The sequence below is a fragment of the Syngnathus scovelli genome, chromosome 7 (assembly GCF_024217435.2).
Source record: "Syngnathus scovelli strain Florida chromosome 7, RoL_Ssco_1.2, whole genome shotgun sequence".
In the NCBI taxonomy this organism is placed as follows: Eukaryota; Metazoa; Chordata; class Actinopteri; order Syngnathiformes; family Syngnathidae; genus Syngnathus; species Syngnathus scovelli.
In genome coordinates this window covers 11,875,001-11,882,256 of record NC_090853.1, presented here as the reverse complement: position 1 = coordinate 11,882,256, position 7,256 = coordinate 11,875,001, and the positions used below count along the sequence as shown (strand labels likewise).

General features: G+C 37.5%; 1 protein-coding gene across 3 annotated transcripts in view; it reads right to left on the bottom strand.

Annotated features, from left to right (window-relative positions):
* Positions 1-4,003: 4,003 nt before the first annotated feature.
* The window catches only part of zgc:172282 (leucine-rich repeat and fibronectin type III domain-containing protein 1-like protein), a 125,134-nt gene continuing 121,881 nt past the window's right edge, over positions 4,004-7,256 (bottom strand). For all 3 annotated transcript variants that reach the window (XM_068651430.1, XM_068651429.1, XM_068651431.1), the window contains one exon: positions 4,004-5,858. The gene's annotated coding sequence lies outside the window, so the exon portion shown is untranslated. The remainder of the gene's footprint in view (positions 5,859-7,256) is intronic.

Genomic DNA, 7,256 nt, shown 5'->3' with positions numbered 1-7,256 from the left:
TCAATCACACTCCTTGGATATCAACTGGTCCAGTTAAGTAGCATTGATTGGGAATCAGTTTTACCTCCTTTTGTGCAAAGGGAACAGACAAGGCGGGAATGAGAAGTCATTAGAAAGACCACCTCTTAAAGGAATGATTCAACAGGTTGTGGTGACATACCATTTTTGTCCGTATCCTTTATGACTTCACACTTGAGGTAGCAACGGCAACCATCATCAGACTGTAGCTGGTACAATGTGGATCTTCGGTTGCATAATAACAATGCTTGGCCTCATGCGGATGCCGTGGCAGTGCTCAGTGGTTAATGAAGACATTAAAGCTAGGGACCAGCCTGCCCATTCCCCAGATCTGAATCCATTTGTGCACCATGCGACACGAGACTTTGTTTGATACATCACTTCCACGTTCCACCACACACTGTCAAACATTATATAGAAGTTTCGGAAACCCAAACAATACTTTTTAAGTGATGTTTTCTACCATATTCTGAGCTATCCATCAGTCAAATATTTTGTGGTCACAAATAAGCAGCGCCATGTGTCCACTGTGCATCCTATTATCTTGGAGGGCCATTATCACCAGCTCTGGATTAATAATCAGTCTGCCTGTGCTGCTTGGAACACATGAGATGGTACAAACATGGATACTGAATGCAAAATGGTAGATAATCCAGATAACATTTACCGATTGTGCACAACATATGGAAGGCCAGACCACATGGGAAACCATAGCCATCCATGATTAAAGAATCTTCAGCCTTAATGACCAGATGTGTTCCCACAATTTCTGGCCCGGTCAATATTGACAGTGATAAGCCATCACAAATATGGGGACTGGTCAGGCCCCAAAATATGGCAATAGCCAAAACAAATGTTTGTTTTGCACATGCATTTGACTCAAATGCAAGGACACTTGTTCAAGCTATTATGCTGGTAAATTGAATTTGCTACAGAGTTTTGTTTATGATCCGATGAGTCACAGTCTATCTTCCAGAGAAAAACATAAATGATCGGTGACAAAGCATTTATACAACAAATGATCTTTAATGAGGCATTCACAAAGAACCGGGAGCGTGTGACAGGGAAACTGACATTAATTCAAAACGATGTAACCAGTACAGCAATATGTTAGGCCTTCAGCTTTGTATGATCTTCTTGGTGATAATCATGCATAACAACAGCAAAATAATAATTATTAACTGATTATATAGTGTGAAAAAACCTTTAGTTTTTAATTGAGATGCATTGAATAGAATTCCAAAGGCAACATTGCAAAGCAGTGCCACAAAGGTCAACATGAAACAAAAGTCCTGATGACTATAATAAATTTCAAACCTGGAACTGTGTGACTGAGCCGTTTATTGGCTCGGATTACTGTAAAATGTACACTTTGCATGCCCACATTAAATATTTGTTTTCCTGACCAAAATAATCTACCAGACTAAAACTGTTGTTTTAGTTATTTATCAATATAGATTTTTAAAATGTTTGACATTTGGGGCAATCAAGAAGCATAATGTTTTAATACTACATATATATGACTGCAGTAGTTTAGAAGTTTGGGATTCTTGCAAAAATCAACTAAATGTTATCTGTCCTTGTTTTACTTTTTGCAAGAAAAATGTCAATTAACTTTAAAGAAAGCTGTCTTTGTTTAGTTTGATAAAAACAACAAACGTCTTGGATATACGGAAATGTCAAAGTGGGATGTTCTCTGCAGCACGCTATCATACATAAAATATGAAGGATGCAAGTCAGTCCTTTAATTAAATATTTTATTATTGTCAAGGCCAAATACGCCTTGGTAAGTAGAGGATTCTTTGGTTTGGAGGTGTTTGCTGATTGATGGAATTTTTCACTGGTGTCGTTCTATTATAAGTGGTTCTGGCACTCCATTACATTTCCCATCTCCTAATGCATTAATATTTAAACCCATTCCCTCAGCTAGCTAGGCACACAAACAGAAGAATCCCTAGACCTACAGGATATGCCTACAAGACTTCTGTGGATGTGCGGCACCGCATGCAGCCAAACTCATCTGTTAGAAGATGTGTTTATTTATATACAAGAAGTATCAAATGTATTCTTGCAACCTATACGTTGCATTTTTTTCGTGCGTATGTGCAAAAATCAGGATAAAAAATCAGTTGTGATAAATTGCAGAGTGGTGAAATAATCAATTTATGACAGCAAGTGTCAGTTTGAGCATGTGTAATTGCTGTGCCTGGAAGGAATTCCTACAAGGGTCCCTTCCACTAAATTACTCTTTGCCACTTTCCCAGTTTAGACCTCCATGATTAACAACATGTCACAGTCATGATAATTTAATTCAAGTCATACAAATGTTTATCAATGAATTCATGGAAGTGGCTTCATGACAATTTGAATTTCTCTCCATTAAAAACAAGCCTGAAACATACAACTCAGACACTACCTGTTTAGGAGTATAACGATAATAATAAATTCATAGATTATTTTTTGCCAATGTCTTGTTTTGCTCACGATCAGTGGTTCTCTTATTCACTGATGTACAAATTGGAAATATTTTTTGAACCAGGTACCACCTAACCAACACTATGCATTTTTTGATAAAAAGCCCGTTAACTTTTTCAATTAATCCTTTACGATACACGAGATCTTTCAGATTTGGATTATTTAGATTTAAATGATTTAGATGATTTGCATTATTCAGGGAAACACCTGTTGGATTTTGATGGCATGATCATTGAAATATATATTTGTATTAGATTTGATAGCTCCTTAGTGACTAATTGTGGAGTGTGAATGGCACGGCACAGTCCGCCTACACTGATCATCTTTTCCTGGCCTCCTGCTGAACTCAGACCTTAGTCATTGCCTGGAGTGACATGCTGCCCATCCTCTGTAAAGTGTGTTCCCCCGCCAACATGTTAGCAAACGTCAATATGCCTCTCTTGCTCTTGTTCTTCCACTGCATGTTTTGTCTTCCCTCCCCTCCGGCTTCTCTTTTACAGCAGGACTGTGCTTCTGGCCTTTGTTGTCTTAAAGTGTCACCAACTGTTTTCTCCCACCTCAGGCTGCTGACGATCAATTCCCTATGTCCCCGCTCAATGTCCCTCGTGCTCTCGGCTCAGTCATTGGATCCTCACTCTAAGTCTCTGACTTCCAATGTGCAAGTCTGTATCCAGTGCATGTCAACCCTCCATCCCGAATAGTTCATTTCAATTTCTTTCATTGACCTTTAATCTACTGTATACAAAGTATATATAGTGACATTAAATAGTTTTTCAATAGGCTCTGCTGGAGTGCCGAGTATTCACAATTTACAAAATTAAAAATAAAACTTCAGCAAATAAGTATTCAAACATTTATCAAACAGCAAACAGAATTGGCGTATATAATGTAATATGTAAAAGTACAATAGTGAAATATACAGAAATACTAAATGAAGTATTCATTGGATTTTATTGGTTAGCTGTAGGGCAGTGGTTTGATTGATTGAGATATCTTTATTTCGAACATATTTAAAACATGAAAAATAGGGAAACAAATAAAAAAATTAACACTTTAAAGTGCCATATCTAAGTCCATGAAACAAACAATATCCCCCCCCCCCCCAAAAAAAAAATACACAAAGAATGTTCGAAAAGGAGTAGGAGGAAGCATAGCTTTTTAGATTCCTACCCCTTTCTCACTTAATCCATTAAACTAATAATTCAACATCTAAAAATCAATAAAACGGAACATGTACACACTTTCAGACTTATTTTCATTTTTGCTGGTGTGTAATCATTTTAGTTATTTATCTTTTTTCCTCATACATGTTAAGAAACCAGTTTTTATACACTTTTTTGAACAGTTTTATGTTTGCAATATTTTTGTGCTAATTTTCGAGACAATTTCACCCCACAGACAGTTATACACGTACTTTTCATGGTTGTTCTGACTTTTACTCGCTTAAAATTCAGTTCCCCTCTCAGATTCTACCCACCTGTCATGGAAGGAATGGAGCAGGGCGACCAAATGCAGCTTGGGCCAGGGTTTATTGGAGAACTCAAAGAGAGACTATAAGAAGCTCGGCCAGGGACAAGACTAACTGAACAAAATACAAGATAAAGACAGGAACGCCGATGAACGACGACGACAGACGAGACGAGAACATTCCGACAGGGGTGTGACACGCAGACAGGACTTATATACGCGACAGGTAACGAGAGGCAGGTGACTGTGATTAGTACATAGATTGGGAGTAGACACAGGAAGGGAGGGGCGAGCACACAGACACTGACACCACCCTGCCTTTCCAAAAACAAATTTTGTATCCCACTTAGAAGAAGTTTATATATTGCTCTGGACATAATTTGTGCTGCCTTGCGTTTGATCAGATCTTCAAATTTCAAAGTTTGTGTTAGTATGAACAGTGCGTTTGTATGCTCCGGATATCCCTTGTTATTGATTATTCTTATTGCTCTTTTTTGTAACGTACACAATGGCTGTAGGTTAGACTTCTAGGTGTTACCCCATATTTCCACACAGTAGCTCAGATATGGCAATATGAGTGCATTATCGAGAATATGTAGGGATCTGGAGTCCAGAGTACTTCTTGCTTTCCTCAAAATTGCAATAATTTTTGACATTTTTGTTTTTACATGATTAATATGTGATTTCCAGCAGATTTTGTGATTGTTTCCATAAGCTGCTGTAAATTGTCCCCAGCACAGTAGATGTTTGTGTCATCGGCAAATAATATGCATTTCAATCTTTTTGATACATTACATAAGTCATTAATATAGATTATAAACAGTTTAGGACCAAGGACAGACCCTTGAGGTACTCCACATGTTATGGGCATAAAGTCAGATACATGATCTCCATTTTTTACAAATTGCTGCCTGTTACTTAAATAGCTCCTCACCCAGTCCAGACCAACCCCTCTGATGCCATATCTCTCAAATGTGTTGTTTAGAATGCCATGATTTATTGTGTCAAACGCTTTCTTCAGATCTATGAAGATCCCCATAACTTGTTTTGTATTATCTATGCCATTTGTGATGTTCTCTCTAAGATCTATTAGTGTCATTGTTGTTGATCTGTCCTTCCAGAATCCATATTGGCTGTCAGCTAAAAGCTTGTTTTTTTTCAATGAAATGGTATAGTTTTTCTGTGAACAGTTTTCAAGGATTTTGGAGAACTGACAGAGTAGAGATACTGGCCTGTAATTCGTGTAATGGTGTCTATCTCCACATTTATATAGAGGTATAACTTTAGCTATTTTTCATATCATTTGGAAATTTACCAGATGTAAAAGACATATTGCATATGTGAGTAAATGGTTCTGCAATTTCATCAATAACTTTGGTGTAAAAGTAGTTACTGTGGGTTGAATATCAAATAAGACCAAGGTGTACACTGCCTCTAGCCCAAAGTCAGCAGTGATAGGCTCCAGTTAACCAGCAACCCTGAAGAGGAAAAGTAATCTAGTAAAAAAACACCAGACGTTATTAGTTATGAAATGTGTGTTCAAAGGAGTTACACATCGCAGCCACGTGTGGAATTTGATTTGACATTGAATAAATAGACATTTATGGAGGAAAAGGATGACAATTAGTCAAACAGTTTTATCTGCTCTCAGAGTGACACCGACATACACTTTTGACATGAAGAAAACCTTACAACCATTTTATTTTCATTTTATCCTCTAACCACAGGGTTTCTCATTTCTTTTGCTTGCCTGTCGACACGGTTGCTGTCAGACCCTCATATAGTAACATGACATTGACATGTATAGTACTGTTTCAGTGTCAGGGCTGCTTGCCACACGCTGCTTGCCACACATCTGTCTTCTTGGCACGCACTTAAATCTGAGCCACGCTGTGGAGCTTGTTCAAGCAGAGATAAAGGAAAGGTCAACTTATGTAGAACAATTCATGATTCTTCTAAATATTGTCACATTTGCAATATGATATTTGCTCTTAGTGAAAATACTTTTTGCCTACAAGTTCAGTGGTAGTTTATTCCAGAAGTAATTTGTGATGGTATTTTCCCCCTCAGATAATTCATGACAGATTAAAGTTAAATTATTAAAGTCTTCCATGACTTAAACACTACATTTCCTTTCTCCCATCGCTGTCTTTTGTTCCTTCCAATTCTTCTTACTAGCAAAATAAATCCCTGTACACACTGCACATATGGGGAAAGGCTCATCCAGATCTAGTGAATGAATGAACCACGTGAAATGCAAATATCTGCAAGCACTGCGGCAGAAAGATGGCACAGGAACAGCTGTGTTTTGGGTGAGGCTTGTTCATCAAAAGCTTTCCGTGTGTTTAAATTATTAGTGTCCACAATGTTTATGTTCGCTTCTTATATAGAACGTGGCTCTCCGTGAATAAAAAAATGGAAGGATGAAGTGTCTACATCTGATTTTATTTTCTTCTCAAGAAGTCTCAGGAGCAGTATTGTTAAATAAAGAGTTGGCATATAACTTATTCTTCAATGCATTGTCCTACTGTTATTAAGTATAACTGAACATGCATTTGGAATTATTTAAAAATACTGGATATAAAACACAATTGTATATGCATATATCACAAACTATAATATACAGTAATGCTATATTTACATATGTAAATTACATGCAAAATAGCTCATCCCTTTCAAGGTAAACATGTGCATAATATGAATTGTATTCTTTGTAATTATGTGATGAAGAACTAAAAAAACCTCTGGACCTGGCAAAAGTTTCAGCTACTAATCATCTAATTTGATGTCTCTGCAAATTACTTAACATATTTTCCAAGCTTCTTTAAAACATGGCAGTCTTCTAGTTGTGGTGTATCATTTTCTTTAATAATCTTGTGTTGTTTTTCCTCATCCAATTATCTCAATCTTTCTCTCTTGCAGTCTTTTGATCCTTTATCTGCTTCTTTTATCTCATTATTGTCCACTTGTGCTTTCTATTTTCAAGCCCGTAGCTAAATCCAAGTGCCAGTATTCATTTGTTTGCTCTAATTTTGCATGCATCTGTGTACTTCAACATGCACGTGTTTGGCTTGCATAGTCACATTCAGGGTTTGACCTTGTGCAACCATCCATTCAGTTTCACTTTATTTTCCCACATGAACATGAGAATGTGTGTGTGTGTGTGTGTGTGTGTGTGTGCGTGTGTGCGTGCGCGTGTGTGCGTGTGTGCGCGTGTGTGCGTGTGTGTGTGTGTGTGTGTGTGTGTGCGTGTGTGTGTGTGTGTGCATGTGAGTGTGTACGTATTTGTGTGAGTG